At 49.2% G+C, this 16,034-nt stretch overlaps 1 protein-coding gene across 2 annotated transcripts in view; it reads right to left on the bottom strand.

Annotated features, from left to right (window-relative positions):
- The window catches only part of LOC144125121 (uncharacterized), a 393,458-nt gene extending 378,021 nt beyond the window's left edge, over nucleotides 1-15,437 (bottom strand). For both annotated transcript variants that reach the window (XM_077658225.1, XM_077658226.1), the window contains exon 1: nucleotides 15,196-15,437. The gene's annotated coding sequence lies outside the window, so the exon portion shown is untranslated. The remainder of the gene's footprint in view (nucleotides 1-15,195) is intronic.
- Nucleotides 15,438-16,034: the final 597 nt, after the last annotated feature.

Below are 16,034 nucleotides of genomic sequence, written 5' to 3'. Positions count from 1 at the left end.
GATGTCAGGTTAGTAAGTAGAGAGATTGAAAGTTTACAGATTAGGAAGAACTGGAGTAGGGCAAACATACCACGCCACGAGAAACAACGCGGACTTTGTATTCGCGATATATAAGGCTGCTTCTCTCGAACAATGTAGAGCTTGGTGTCTAAAACGAGGTGTCCAAACTGCACGATCACACTGTTATTGGGTTTGACCTTCGGTTTCAACTTGTGTTTTTATTTGTTATGCGGCTCTTATCGAGATGTCGGCTGTCTGTTGCTTGATCATATATCCGCGTACATCTTCCACGTGGCTTGCTTAGTTAATCAGCGGAGAGTATTGATCAACTCATATTGAGTTGCGGCATTAGCATCGCTGAAACGTCGATGCAGGTTAACACAGTGATGCAGCCGCATCAAGATGGGCTCACGAGCACTGACTGCTTAACCACGTGCCCACAAGTTGTCACGAAACGTGCCTTCTCGCGTGAAATGTAGCACATTAACTTTAGCGCGGCCATTATAAATGAAAAATATTTTTTTAATCATTAGTGTGGCAATATAAGTGGGACCATTTAAGGTGGACAACCTAAGCGTCACTTTTTTATCGGAGAATTTTCAGCGCAGGAAGCGAAATTCTTCTTTGTAAATGTACTGAGCTTTGAAGAAAACAAGCATATCTCAAAATACCTTAGCAAGGCAACGGACAACTCCAGAGTGCCAAGCTTAAATCGAAAACCCCAACGTACCCACTCTAAGAAACTGGCTCAGAACTATAACTCATTCACAATGATCGAGTGTGTAGAACATGGTCGCGATAATTTTAGCGCAGCCATCTTCGATAGAGTAAAAGGCTCGTAGAAGTGAATCAATAGCCGCTCTAAGTGGTCTCGTTTCGTCCCTCCTCTACGTCATCGCCTAGTTGCTCGTCCATCGATCCGTCTTAATAAACGGCAAGTGAATCCCCGCTGAATTATAGCTGCCTCCTCCTTTCCCTCATCGAGCTCTGCGCAGCCTCCTTACTCGCATAAAGGACGTGCTTTCGTAGCCAGCAGCTTTGTCTGATTGAGCTCATTTGCCAAGTTTGCATAGCAGAGCCCGCCGTCAGCGCATACGTACTTGCCGGGTCGCGCTTCTGAGGGTTAGGAAGAGCGCAGTGCTCTGCAGGCACCGTCCCTTCACACGTTTGCATTGCGTTTCATGGGTGCTGCGCCGACAAATGGCTCGAATGGGTGCATCTCGTGTTCGCGAAGCCGTTATAATTGCGGCGCCTCCCCGATTGCCCGGCTCAACGAATCAGACACGGGCAGCATGGCACGGAGTGCTTGAAATCGGGCATCGCATTGGTGCCAGCTGTTTCGCTTCTTCCCGAGTCTCCTGCGTGTGAATTTCGAGCTGCAAGCTTCAGCGTCGGCTGTCCGGTGCAGTCCTATGACATCGGTCCGAAACTGGCTTGCTATAGCTTGGGTAAAAAAATTAGCGCAACGTAGAGACGTTCGCAAGTGATAAAGACAGTACAACGCGCTCTCACTTTTCACTTGAAACGTATTTATGTCGCGCTGATCTTTCACCCTAGATAATGAAGCGCCAATTATCCCAGCAAAATGTTTTACGTGATCTTGTTACATCGGAGGTTCAGGGTATTTCAGTTAAGTTCTCAAGTTCTTCAAACTTAATGTCTCGGTCTAAATTTCTGTGGCCAACTGTGGAGTGTCTTGTTACAAGACGGAAAAAATGGGGGAAATGATGTTCCCATCAGAGACGAAGGAAGGGAGGGAGGGAGGAAGGGAGGGAGGGAGGGAGGGAGGGTGGGAGGGAGGGAGGGAGGGAGGGAAGGAAGGAAGGAAGGAAGGAAGGAAGGAAGGAAGGAAGGAAGGAAGGAAGGAAGGAAGGAAGGAAGGAAGGAAGGAAGGAAGTTAGGGAGTGAGGGAGGGAGGGAGGGAGGGAGGGAAACTAGAGTTTACTACTGACCCGCATACCTACATTCTAAGCTCTACATGTTTTAGTTTCTGGTATTTCGCGGAAGCAGTGCGTTTGCTGTTGGCAGCTTTTGCACAAATGAGCAGGCATGACTGCATCGTTCAGAATATCAATCGCGAGGTGCTATGAATGAAGATAGCCGACTCATGACAGTCCGCAGACTCCCTCTGTTCGGTACGTATGTTAAGGCCGTGCTGCAATCATTTTAACCACAGCTGTTGGAAATAACGAAATGACTAGACCTCATTGTCTCTGTCTTTCACGCATGATCCTACATTCGTGACCTGACTTCTTCAGTGCAGCACATACCTTAAGCCTGAGCGATCGTTTGTTTCTCCCTTACTCTTTGACTAATATTATTAGTCAAGATCACATGTGTTTCCATCTGACCCTCGATTTGATTTTACAAATTCACTCGTTTCTTTTTTTCACTACATCCGGCCTCCATGCTGCGCGGTCAACTGCGATTTCTGCATCCGTTTTCAACCTGTCGCCACAGTGCAGTGACTCTTCTCTGCTATTTTCCGCTACTTCGCAGTGTTATTTATTGACATCCCGGCAGCTGGATTTTTGGAGCAGTTGAAAGTGAGAACCGATGCAAAAACACTGCGTTGGCATTCTGTCGCGCCTTCGTGAATATGACGCGGGCCACCACGCTGTGATAGCGTGCAATGATTGACTGCTTAGAACGTAAGTTTCATGTATTATAGTTACGGTTCCGAACTCGCTTGGCTTGGTCCCATCCATGCATACCTGACCTGTGCAGTCTGTAAGACGTACCTACACTTCCTCTCTACCCATTTTAATTCACCCAATTCATTTTTTTCTCTCTCCCTCGCGGGGCAGTTCAGGTGTCCACCCAGTGAGGGGATTGCCGCGCCATTTCCTTCTTCATGGCCTGGCCTGACCTGATCTACAAGCCTGGCCTAACAATACCTAACCTTACGTAACCTATCCTGGCCTAGGTTAACCTAACCTGGCCTAGTCTAACCTAACCTAACCTAACCTAAACTGAGCTAGCCCAACCCAGCCTAAACTAGTCTAAACTAACCTAACCTTATTTCGGCTTTATAATCACTCATTGCCCATGAACATATTCGTGATATTTCGTAGCTGCCGCCGAATGCGACCTGCTACAGATCACTCGCTCCCGAAGGGCTGAGTCATCTTGGCACAAAACTTCAGTCGCGACTCTTCTTACCTAGATGAACTGACCGATGCCGCCTGGCTTGCTTCCGAAGGCCGAAGAAAACCAGTAGGCAGCGTTTACGGGAACAACCGCACTACTTCACCAAAACTTCAACGCAGTGCCGGGAACCGCACTGTGCCGCGCTGAACGGGGAACACTTGCCACTACGAGGGCGCCATTCCAACTCCGGAAGGTAATCTCTGAGCTCGAGCTGATTACGTAGCTAGGAGAGTTGATTCGCTCTTCCGATTACCTCTCTCTTTGTGGAATCTCGGGCGGCAGCCACGCGCGTCGCACGTTTCGCAGAAAACGAACAAAGAAAAGAAAACAACAGACGGACGTAACCTAAGAATCTATCATCTTCATTTCTTCCTGATTTTTTTTTATTCTTTGCTTCTCCCTTTCCTCAGCTCCCGGCGGCCGTTTTCCTGTGGACGCGTCGTCCAATCTCGGTATTTCGCTTGTCCGTGTTGTGGTGGTGGTGGCCGTCCCCTGACCTCCGCGGCAGTTTCAACAGCTCCTTCTCGACTGGCCGCAAGGCATGCACTGCATCACGAACGTGTGCGTTACGGGTTGAGAGGGATCGCGCGTGTCAAGGAGCCCGAAGGCCATCGCGCATATCCCTTCCGCGGACGCAGGAAAGGATTCTCGTTTCACAAACCGCAGCCCTTCGCAGAGTGCCCGGCGCTGTTTATCGGTCGCCACGTGGCCTCCTTCGTCAGTTTGCCAGGCCAAGAACAAGAAAGACTCTCGGAGTCCCGTTGAAAGTTTGTTTTTCTACGCCGGGGCTATCGTGGGTCTGTTTCGTGTCCTCCTGCGTGCTTTTTTTCTTCCTTTTCGTTTTGTTTCTTTTAAAAACAGGGAAGGGGCGGGGATGGAGCACGGGGAAAAAAGCACGAGCTTTGGAAGCTTTCGCAAACCGACCAAGCCTTGCGCAAACGCGCCGGCCGCTTCGAAGGATGCGCACAGCTTTTATAGGGGTGCCCTGTACTCTATGCCCCCACCTCCTATCTGCTCAGGGACACCATTTGTCGCAAAATTTTCCAGGTCACCGCGCCGGCCCTTCTCTGAAAGGTGTTGCGACATCTTTCTTCCACTCAGGGCTCGCTGTCGAGCTCAGATTTTAATAGTGAGAAGTGCGAGCATCGATGCCTTTATCGCCGTCGGGATAGCGAGGGAGTGACGCTGTCGTTTTGCAAATACACGTTCGTCTGTTGATGCCACAAACGTGACCTGGAATGTTTTGAGAAAGGCTACGCATAGTTTGCAGGTGTTAGGCTTGATAAAATCTTCCGCTCACATCACAAACGCTGTGCCTTTATAATCCGCTACCTTCGGTTATTGCAGCCGCTGCGGTGGCTCAGTGGTTATGACAATCGGCTGCCGGCCCGAAAGACGCGGGTTCGATCCCGGCCGCGGGGGGTCGAATTTCGATGGAGGCGAAATTCTAGATGCCCGTGTGCTGTGCGATGTCAGTGCACGTTAAAGAACCCCAGGTGGTCGAAATTTCCGGAGCCCTTCACTACGGCGTCCCGCATAGCGTGAGTCGCTTTCCCATACAAAAACGTCCTATGGGCGTCTGTGGAAAATGCTATGTCCGTCTATGGCCTTTTATGAACGTCTATAAGCACCCATAGAGGTGCTTATTGATAGCTATTGAAAAATCTATGCCACTAAAGCTATAGCTTTGAAACCATACAATTGTCTTAAGCTCTCTATAGAAAAATATATCACCCTGTATCTACAGCTATAGATAGAAATAGGAAAGGTCTATAGCTATTTGGGCCAAATCTCTATAGCCGGCCATAGGACATTTTTGTATGGGTTGAGACGTTAAACCCTAATAAACCAAACCAAACCGTCGGTTATTGCATGTCTTAACAAAAAAATGCCGTTACTCGTCGTCGTGTTATGCGAGTAAACCATGGACGTGATAGCAGAACGTTTGTGTCGCACCCACGGTGCTCCCACATTGTCTTGATTTCGTGAACATTGGTGTCGTTATTTCGTGCGTGCTCAGTTACGTGTGTTGGCGATGTTTGTTATGTTCATAAGCTACAGTTGCTCCTTAACTCGCCCATAAGAATGAAGTCCTTGAGCCAGCCCGACAATGCAGCGTAGGCCCATAATGTAATGCGTTGGCTCGTCAATACATCGCAGGAAAAACGCATGAGCCGACGGTATTTCGTGGAATCACTTAACCCCCGAAATATTTCGGAGTAAAAATGCGGATACCACCTTTCAGCATTGAACAATTAATCACGAAAAGCGTATCAGGCAGGAAGTTTCTCGTTTACGAGTTGCACGGAGGTTATTTGTAAACGCGCTGCCGCTTTCAAGCACACCACCATTTGCAACAGTTGATAGTTAAATTTTCACGCGCAGATTTTACACCGTTTTTTTTTGTTTTGGCACAAAGGATAATTTATTTGTCACCAACAAGACACCATGTGTAGGCGCACCATTCTCTTGCGAGAGAACAGATTCGTTGCGATAAGAGGAAAAAGAAACGTACCGAAAAACGGCGCGCTTACACGGGACAAAGAAAGAATACACGCACACACACGGCGCTGTGTTCGTGCGTGTCTTCTTTCTCTGTCCCGTGTAAGCGCGCTGTTTTTCGGTGAGATCATGTACGAACCAGCCTGGCAACTATCCTTAATGTAGAAAAAGAAACGACCACAATGAAAATAAGAAAGCGCCAATTTTGCGCCGAAAGAGGTAAACAGCAAGCATTCTTTCATCAGTGAGTCCGTGTACAGTGCAGTAAATGCATGGGCACGTATTGTGTTAATGAATTCACTCTCGGCAGTAACGCACCTTTCTTTACCATTGTAATTATTAAGAACCGTCTCTGCATCGAATTTGTTTCATATGTTTCCTATATATATGTATAACCGTAGGAGGCATCGATGCGAAGTGGACTCGCTTTTTCAATCACTCACCCGCATTCTTATTCAGTGATTTCCATTCAATCTTTAGCACGCGCACTCAATTAAATACGTCTGGCGAGTTAATAGCTTCGTATTGCAGCCGTTTAAAACAAAACAAAAACACTCACGGGACGGTTACGGTTGTATAACACGATGCTCAGCGATAGCTGTTTAGGCGTTTTGTTTTGGGGATGTATTCCTGGCGCACTTTTGTAGTGATTAGGTGATCCACCCCTGCACTGGCAGGCGGCTGTTCCAAACAGAGCCGCCCGTGGGCTTACGCGACCCAGGTTGACCGTGACCTTGTGTGACATTAACGCACCGACCGGTTACGCCGACGGCGACGACGCCGACGAGAAAGCCAGGGACGGGCGCCTAAAGGCGCGCTCACACTAGCGGGAAGCTTCCCGCGCCGGCACAGCGTCAACGTCGACGCTGCCTCGCAGCTCCTCGGAATGACGCTCACACTACGCGCGTTTTCTCGCTGCGGTTGTCTTGGAATGTGGAGAGAGGAGGCGCTGAGGGAGGACCCGAACGAGCAGAAAGAGAAGGGGATAGTCACGTGACACTAGAGAAGACTGGAAAGCGCACCCTGCTAGCTCCCCTCCCGTCGCCCTGGCAAAGCAGCCGCCGAGTGCCCCGGCCGGCCGGGGCCGGCCGGCCAGACGCGCGCAGCCTCCGCCTCCGCCGACGGGGTCACTGAACTGGGACCGACGTCACGGTTCACGGTCGGCGCCCATTGGCTGTTCTGTCACCGGCACGGGAAAAATAGGTACCGAACCCATCGCTCCGCGGGACGGGAGAGCAGGCTGTCCGCGGGAGAAAAACCGGCTTGGGCGGGAAGCGGCACGCGGGAAACGCCCGGCGTTGCGCGTTTTCCCGCTAATGTGAGCGCCCCTTAACAGCCATCGCTGTAAAAGCAGATGGTTCTGAACGCAGATGATTTAACTCTCTTAGGTTTGTTTATTTACTCGCGCTGGTCGTGACCCCACCAGTCCCTTTTGCGGGCACTCCTCAGCACCTCAAGAGGTCGTTAGCCTGTAGGAGATCTCGCCAGCGAGTGTCTGACCTGAAGCCCCATATTTTCTCGGCGGGAGCATTCTGACCGAGCGCTGCCCAGCATAAAGCGGTATTTTGAACTGAAGTGCATTTCGCAGCTGTCTGTTTCCAACCTTCACACACCTACACGAACCGCTAGTGCCTTCCTCCTTCACTGCGTTCTTCCTCAGATATAGTACAAACCGAAGGTGTATAAAAAGGAACACTTTATTTTCGCTCGACCGTTAGTCCCCAAACAAGTGCGAGAAGGTACTTTTTGTTTATTTTTTTTCTAATTTGCTTTTCTTTGGACAAATGGTTGTATTTGGCGTTTAACTGCTTTTGTTGCTTACGTTCCATAAAACCCCCAACACAGCACAGACAAATGATTGGGAACAAAGGTCCCCAGGACACGCCAACGGGAACCAAAGTGGGTAGCTTTCTTGTCGGCCGCTGGTTTCTGACCACACTTGTGGACGTGAAAGTTGCGCTTCCATTCTCTCATATGTGCTGGTGAAATCAGGGGATTAATTGTTGGTTTACATCGCACTTACCCGCTAAAATCAACAGCCGCCGTTGTGGAGACTTTTGTCCCGAATAGTATCTTTGCGCATTTGTACCATTGTACTATTGCCGCAGTATACATTTGTACCGCTGCAAGTTTTCAACCTTCAGTCATGCTTAAACCAACAAGCCCGACCCTCCACCCTTGAACTTCAATGCTCGGGTAAGAATAAACTTGGTTCGTGACAGTAAAATATAACTTCTCCGTAATGCTTGTGCCTGTACACATTTTTCGTCACACTTAGGCTTCGCACTGAGCCTTTACGCAAGTGAACGAGGGGGCAGGCAGCAGACCTGAAATGCTCGCTTAATTATCGTTCGCGCTTTTTTTCTCGCTGTTATCTCGGTAATTAAGTCCGTGCGACAGAGGCACGGTGCGCACTAATATTGACTAGTTACGCCGTTGCCTTTCAATGAAGGTTCTGCTAAGGCTCCGTACCGAACACTTCGTGTGTCCACGCTAATCGACATCTAATCAGCGCTGTCCCTCGCACAAAGACGAACTCGCGAACATGAAGTGCTACAAAAAATAACGAGCGGCATTCGCCCCGTCTCTTTCTGCCTTCCATTATCCATCTATGTTCTCCTGCCGGTGAGTCGCGGGCCCAACGAAGCAAAGGCCCTAACCAGAGGTACAGTCAGGTTAATCAGTGGTCGCCGACCAGTCGAGCTGCAACAGGGACGCCTAATAAAGTAAAGGATGAAATACTTCGTGCGTCAATTTGCTGTGGGGCGGGCGGGGCAAGTGCAAGACGACAGCCACGAAATAAAGACAATGACGCACGCTGTTTCTTTGTCAGTACTATAGTGCTATATCGATGTCCTCCGCTCGGCTTGCCCCCCATACGAGAACCTCATTCGCAGCTCTGCATTCGGTCCTTTCTGTCATAGGGCTGTTGCGCGTGGACGAGCCTCGAGGGAAAACTACGGCCGCTCAGGGGAGCATTCCGCGATGTCGTCAAGTTTCGTTTCTTCCATTCGGAAGACAGATAGTAAGTTGGTGTTATAGAAGAACCTCGCCCGCACCACTGCTGTATCGCGGGTCGATTCGGAAGACTGTGATAATTGCCTAAATATTTTTGCCAGCAACATACTCCGTAGAGCTTCGTTCTATCAACGCAAATGTGGCGCTGGAATCATTCAGCCGCGCAACGAGCAGCGGGGCGTACATGGATTTTAATAGAATTTTTTTAGCTTCTTTGTGTCTTAGTGACTGCTTCTCATCGATTTCGTTGTATTCTGGCGCCTCAGCGTGTATGTGTGCATCGAATGCTCATATCGGTGAAAAGAGTAGCCAGCACAGTCCATTTTGCGCGCAGAAAACTCTCCTCTGCACACGATTTTCTGCTTTGCCTATAGTGGCAATCGACAGTTTGTATATGTTTGTCACTGTGTTTGAGCAATGTTTTACCAATGCCAGTATTCATGGAAATGGTTTTTTCGTCTTTTTCAGAGTACGTAGTCTATTTCAATTATGGTAAACGAAATAAAAAAGTCACTGAACTTATTTGTTGTGCTCACAAAGTGGCCCCAGTAGACCGTAGTATATACAGCGGCGCGGACGTTCTAAATTGTTTAGTTTAAAACTCATCTAAATCTTATTTTCGCAATGGGCGCCGCCACGGCGGCTGAGTGGTTACGGCACTCGGCTGCCGTCCCGAAAGACGCGGGTTCGATCCCGGTCGCGGCGGTCGAATTTCAAATGAAGGCGAAATTCTAGAGGCCCGTGTACTGTGCGATGTCAGTGCACGTTAAAGAACCCCAGGTGGTCGAAATTTCCGGAGCCCTTCACGACGGCGTCTCTCATAGCCTGAGTCGCTTTGGGAGGTTAAAACACCCATAAACCAAACCAAACCTGTTTTGGCAATGGTGGGTCAAATGCCAGGGTGAAGATCCCTGCTGACCGCTGCACCAAATTTATTTCGGGTGTTTTGTACGAAACCTCTTTTCCAGCTAAGAACGAGCAAAGAGATTCTGCGCGCGACCAACCATTGTGGAGCGAGTGGTTCAAGCGCTTGTGCCGCGGGCTCTGAAATCTCATTCAACGACGCTGTCGATGATCAAAGCCTATAGCATCGATTTCATCCTGAGCCAGTAATGCACAGAACAAATGTAGCAGCTCGGCTCCATCCTATAAAGTATGTGTGCACCAAAAACACCATGTTTTACATGCACGATCACCTACTTCACACTGCTGCAAAAATTTGTATTAAAGATTAAATTTGTCTAACCAGGGCTCGTTATAACGCTGCAGCAAAAAGATTCAGTGGTTGGCAGTAGCACTAAGGTAAACCATCACGGCAGTGATACATTGGTGCCTATGTGAAAAAAATCATCTCTCATCACCTTTATCTTTTTATTTTCCTTTAAGGCCTTTCTAGTATGCACTTATGTTCTAACAAATGTTCTAGTCTGTCGTGGCACATGGACTTTTGTGTTACTATCTGATGTATATCGTCCCACAAAGGCTTACTAGAATGGCCGTGAATTTTTTGCATCTCATGTCAGGGATTTTTAAGTTGTCGCCCGTCGCGGTAGCTCAGTGTCCTTGGCGTTCGACTGCTGATTCCAAGGTCTCGAGTTCGATCCCAACTGCGGCGGCCGTATTTCAACGGAGGTGAAATGCAAATACCCCATTCTTCTCTTTGATGTTAGCGCACGTTAAAGAGTACCAGGTGATCTTTAATAATCCGGAGCCCTCATATCTACGGAGCCCCTGATAGCCCGTGAGTCGCTTCGGGACGTTAAACACTACGTACCAGTACCACCATTTATGTGGTAGACGCTGGAAGGGGGTCGCAATCTATGATACATATTAGATGTGACTTCGGAGTACACTGGCTGTTCTAGTAGCCGCTTTCCTGAGTGGCTATCAGTGTATCTTGTGAGAATGCACTGATTTTGAACAAAGTGTTTTGTTGTGAATAACAAAAGTGTGTATAGTTCTCGCGCTAAAGAAAACATTTCAGCGGTAAAAGTACCTACACTCTAAACACAAATACGTCTATATGGGAGTAGAAAGCGAGTAATCTGTCCTCTAGTGCACTCTCTTTTGTAAAAGAAATTGCGCTAGAGGACAACTTACTCCGGTTTTACTACTTTCTGCTTGGAGTGTGTAAGATATATGGAGTTTAAGGAAAACTGTGGACCCAGGTTTTGTTATCAGCGAAAATCGGTTCTGTGGCACTTTCTGGATACGCTGTTGTTTGTCCTGTTTCAGTAAAAGACGCGTTGCTGTTGGAATTGCATTACAAAAATTTTCCCGCCACTCGATTCAGACTCGTGACGTGTACGTCGAAAATGACTCCGTGATCACCGTTTTGAATTGATGGGGAGTGCAGCCCAGCCTCAGTGATCCGCAATAAAAAGCAGTGTCGCCGCACCGCAATTTATTTGCGAAATCGGTCGGTGATGGCGACGGCTGTATTTCATTCTTTCGGCTTTTCTAGCTTACAAAACCTCAGTCTTCACTGAAAATGGTGCATTTGTCTTTAAAATCTGACTATATAAGCGATACAGGTCAACTTTAATTTGTTCTTAAGTGTTCTTTAATGTCCGGTGCTGCTTGAGACCTACGAGGAAGGGGTGGCTTTGTATTAATTTCGATTATCTGGAGTTTCTTAGCGTGCTCCGACATCCGACACCACACTGAAATTTTTCCATTTCGCCGCCACCGACAAGGGGCATCCATGACCAGGCATCGATCCCGCGATTTTGGGGCCAGCCTCCTAAAGCCGAACGCGCCGAAAGCGGGTCGAGACGATTAAAAGTGCGTTTCCACACTCGTCTATTTTCTGTGCAGTGATCTAATGTTCCGGGTCTGTTGTAAAAAAAAAAGATGTCCTGATCAGATGGTGGCAGTACGGTGTTCACGCGCTTGAAGAAATGTTCCAAGGTTGATGCGTATCCAACCGAAAGCAAACAGAACACGCTGCCACGGTCCGACCAGTCTACTGAGCGACTAGCGGGCGGCGCCGTAGTATCACCACGACCAAGCCTCAAGTACCGGCGCTGTCAGCGCATGCGCGTATGGATCATGACCGTTGCTCGTCAAGTGCACTTTAATCTCACAAACGTGCTTGCTTTGTTTTGAGTCTCATACAGACCGGTGAACCCCCAACAAGGACCAACGATCGTAACGAAGCGAACAAAGCGACGTCACTGGTTCACGGTTCACAGTACACAGTTCATGGCGACAGCTACACTTGAAGCCTTGCGTCGGGTCTCTCAATGTCTGGCAACATGACGTCACGGTCACCCGCGCCCTCACCTGTGCCAGTAGATTGTCATTTTAGAAAAACATGAACAGACCACAGACTAGTAGTCAATCTCAAGAACCTTAGTGCCAGTGTCAACACACCTTTGAGCTGAAGTGATTACATCAAAGACATAGCTCTGTATTTTAGCGACAACGAGGTGTTGATGGCTGTTATGCAAAGGGCAGTATAACGCAACTTTCACGTTCACACAAACAACTTCATTTCTTGTACCTCCATAGCGGTCGAATTGCAAAAATATGCCAGCTTGTCGATTGTTCGCGTTGCCCAGCGTAACTGGGCGTCTATAGGCGTAGTATATTGCCTGGCCATTAGCCGGCACTAACTTCTCGATAATTTTACACCGGCTGTTGCGCGTTGATATCCGCAGCTGTCGCAGCTGTTTTGTGCACTTTATACGACAGCGTTGAGTACCGCACGCATTTCTGGTTTCACTTATGTGACCGCTGGCCAGATCAACGTGCACCTACATGACAAGCGCAGGTGAGATGGAACAAAGCGCACGACTGCTTTAAGGGACGCGGTGTCATAGCGTGCCAACGACGCTTACGCTCGCTTGTATCCACGTTTTCTTAGCATCCCCAACAAAAAAAAAAAAGATCACTGCAGTATGCATGCGACCACAAACTGTGAAATCCAGCATTTGAAGAAAACAGCGCCAACACACACACAACGATACGTGTAACACTAACGAGCTGAGACGGCCTCAGACGCTGTGCCAAACCCAATCGAAAACACTCCTCAGATGTAAAATACACTTATGAATAAATGCGTAATGGCGTGCAGTTATGCCGTCTTGTTTGCAGCGCTCGCAGGTAGACACGGCCACTCCCACCGATCACTTAATCGAAAGTTATACCCTTACACTTATAAACTTTCTTCGCTTCATTTACTTCCTCGCCGCTTAGCGGTGAGCGAAATCTGGAAAGCTTACGGGGCTATGTGTTTATTCTGTTGGCTTCTAGAAAGCGTGCGTTCATACAGGTGCAGTGCAGTTCAAGCCGATTCTAGGATACAAGAGGATGAAAAAGAGGAGGAGGAGGAGGAGGAGGAGGAGGAGGAGGAGGAGGAGGAGGAGGAGGAGGAGGAGGAGGAGGAGGAGGAGGAGGAGGTGGTGGTGGTGGTGGTGGTGGTGGTGGTGGTGGTGGTTGTTAGCAGCGGGCGGATGATCAGGAAACAGTTCTGACCGTTGGATCGTAGTTTAGGCTCGTTAGTCATGTCAGTGTAAACTGGAAGAAAGTATGTATAGGCAGTGTTCTTGGCAGATAATTGGCTTGCACTATTCACTTTCTTTCGCTGACTAGCCCATGAACACCAGTGCCGCAAACGCGAGAGCTCAATTCACCAGCGCTGTCAGCGCAACATGTCTCACGCAAAGCCAGTGCGCTTCGAGATTCTTTGTAGAGCCACGAAGATTTTCACTAGGTAGACGTCATACACAGAATAAACACGGATCGAGCGCATCGTGGATTTTCAGGAAAGGAACCAATTTTAGCCCCAACGTCATTTAGCTCCGTGCTCATTTTTTTATTATTCAAACGTTGAGCTGTCCCTGCATGTCTGCATAACTGCTGCAGGGAGCGGAGTACTATGTGGTCTACTTTCACCAATCGCCCGCCATGCTCAGCCTGCGTTATAAAAATAGATGAGCCATGCAGGAATATATCGTAACTAATATTTAAAGCTCTGGTGATAGCTTATGAATTTGTGTCAGTCTCTTGAAGGTCCATAAGAAGATAGAAACGTGCAGCTAGTTGATATTCCTCTGTTCTTTTTTTTTACGTACACTTTACAGCACGAGAGCGCGCGTAATTTATGTCATAAATGAATTACTGTACAGCGCAGGCGTCAGGGGATATAAAATCTGCTCGCCACCGGTGCGTAGCAGCGTTCGACGCTCCTGCGTCGATCGGTTCGTTAATCCCTCTGAGCTTGCTTCCGTTCACATACGGCTAGTAATTTCAGCCCCCTAGCTTCAAATTGTGTGAGCAGTGCTCCTTCAAAGAATAAGAGTCTAGCGACATCTTACAAACTTATTTTAGTAAATGCTGGAATGTTTGCGACGAATTTTTTTTCGCACCAGTATTAAGGTGATCTGCTACGAAGGAGCTGTAGTTGAAGCTCACTCACGAAGACATTGCTTGACCGATATTATTTGAGAACTGAATTGAAAACTTGGCTCAGAATAGCTTCAGTGTCCCCACCGTTTTGGCAGCTCCAGTCCCGATGAGTAACACTGTTACTTATAAATCTCAGCGTGCCCTTAGGTTGTTGGCATAGCGTTTCCGGTGGTATTAAGCTCGAATGTGTGAATTCAGGTGCGTTTATGACAACGCGCTCCAATTTCGAATAACACAGACTGGAGTGAAAAATCAAATAATAGGACACTGCGTTTACATGTCACGCGAGCGTGCTAAAACAAAGTTTACTTCTTCTGGAGCGTTAAAAGCCACAACAGCTGTAACAACAGCACTGGCACCTGAGAACAAATTCACGACGCGTCAAGCTGACTTCACGAAGTTCAACGCTCGTGTGCAAACTTTTCCCCCGAAGGTGCAATTAGACATCTCGGAAACAGTGCCTGCGGCGAACGGACTAATCTCGCAAAACAATCGAACGTACACGCTTCAGTGTTTAATAAATTCATATCGTCACGCAAGACCGGGGGAAAAAGGGCGCGAGGCGAGCTCGAGCAAGTCCGTTTCCGTCGCATCAATCATTGTCACTTCCCCGCTTGTCCGTGAGAGTCCAGAGCTGAATACTTCATTGAGAGAGTACTGAAAAGTTTCGAGCCTCGGTCAAAACTTCCCGGAGTCCTACCGTTACTTTCGATCCCCGCGTTTTCCTGTTTTTTTTTTCCCATTTGTTTTAATCGTTCTCTCCCGACACGAAGGCAGTGGTGCATTGAGCTGTAACGGATGCGGCTACGCACTCGCCACGTTCGAAAGTCGGGAGACGCCGGGGTTGACAGCGAGGGTGTTTTTTGGGGGGGAATGATGGAGTGAATCAGTGCGGGGTATGTTGTTGTTCGGTTAGAGGTATGTGTTAGCAGTCGATGCAGGGGCCAGGCCAGTTCAGTGACGAATGTTTGAGGGAAGTTGTCAGGGCTGGGGAAAAAGCTGGGAAAGGGGGAGAAGTCGGCGAATGGGAACGCACACGTGGGAATCGAAGTTTCAGGAAGGAAAGTGGGCGGGAGGGAGGTGGATTGAATAAATGGTATCCTTCTCCTTTACCTGCCTGCTGCTGATGACAGTTCCGGGCTGTCCGAGCACCGAGAAGTTGACGTCGGAGCTGACGCGACAGGGTTGCAAGTGTTCGCTCGGTTCCTTCACCACGCGGCTTCGCCAAAGAAATGAGCGAAGAAGTAGAGCGTGCGACTCGCGCGGCGGCGCGCCGGTGCCGACTCGGGGGGGTCCGAACCGCGGTCGGAGCCCCAGCGTTCGCAGCACGGGCTCCCGCGGCCAGAGACTGGCGACGGCGGCCGCTGCGCGTAGCGCGGCTGCCTCCCCCTTTCCTCCTCGCACGAAGAAGAAGAGGGGGAGGAGGACGTGGCGCAAGAGGGGGGCACATGGGGGAGAAGAGCGCGGAGGATGAGGGGAAGCCCGGAGATGGCCCGAGGCAGGGTAGCGCCATCTTCCGGAGTCGCCGACGGAGAGCCGGGGGTTCTTTTCGAAACCGGAGCTCGAAGCAGGCCGCCGGAAGCGCGGCGTGTGTGGTTCGACCTGCGGCCTAATTGTATTTTTGACTGATGTTTTGTTGTCGCCGGCTAGGCGTCACGATACGGCCGGCAGGTCGGACGGGTTAGGTACGTAGGGTTTCGGTTGAACGTCTCTGCAGTTTGATCCGGGGCGCTGAGGCTTCCCTTGCTAATGAGCATCGTTGTGTCTTGGATGGAAGCGGGAGCGTGCAGGGATGCACAGTGTATTTGGCTGCACAGTCGCACTTCCTGGTGTATAAACAAATCACAAGTTTGTTCGAACAATGTACGGTGGAACGTTGCGTTCCGATGACGAATGCATTTGCGAGCATTAATCGCAGCGAGACTGCGAAGAGGAGTAGACTGGAAGAGGAC

This window comes from Amblyomma americanum, chromosome 3 (assembly GCF_052857255.1).
Source record: "Amblyomma americanum isolate KBUSLIRL-KWMA chromosome 3, ASM5285725v1, whole genome shotgun sequence".
NCBI classification, from domain to species: Eukaryota; Metazoa; Arthropoda; class Arachnida; order Ixodida; family Ixodidae; genus Amblyomma; species Amblyomma americanum.
Note: the sequence above shows the minus strand (reverse complement) of the source record. Positions and strands in the feature narration are given on the sequence as shown.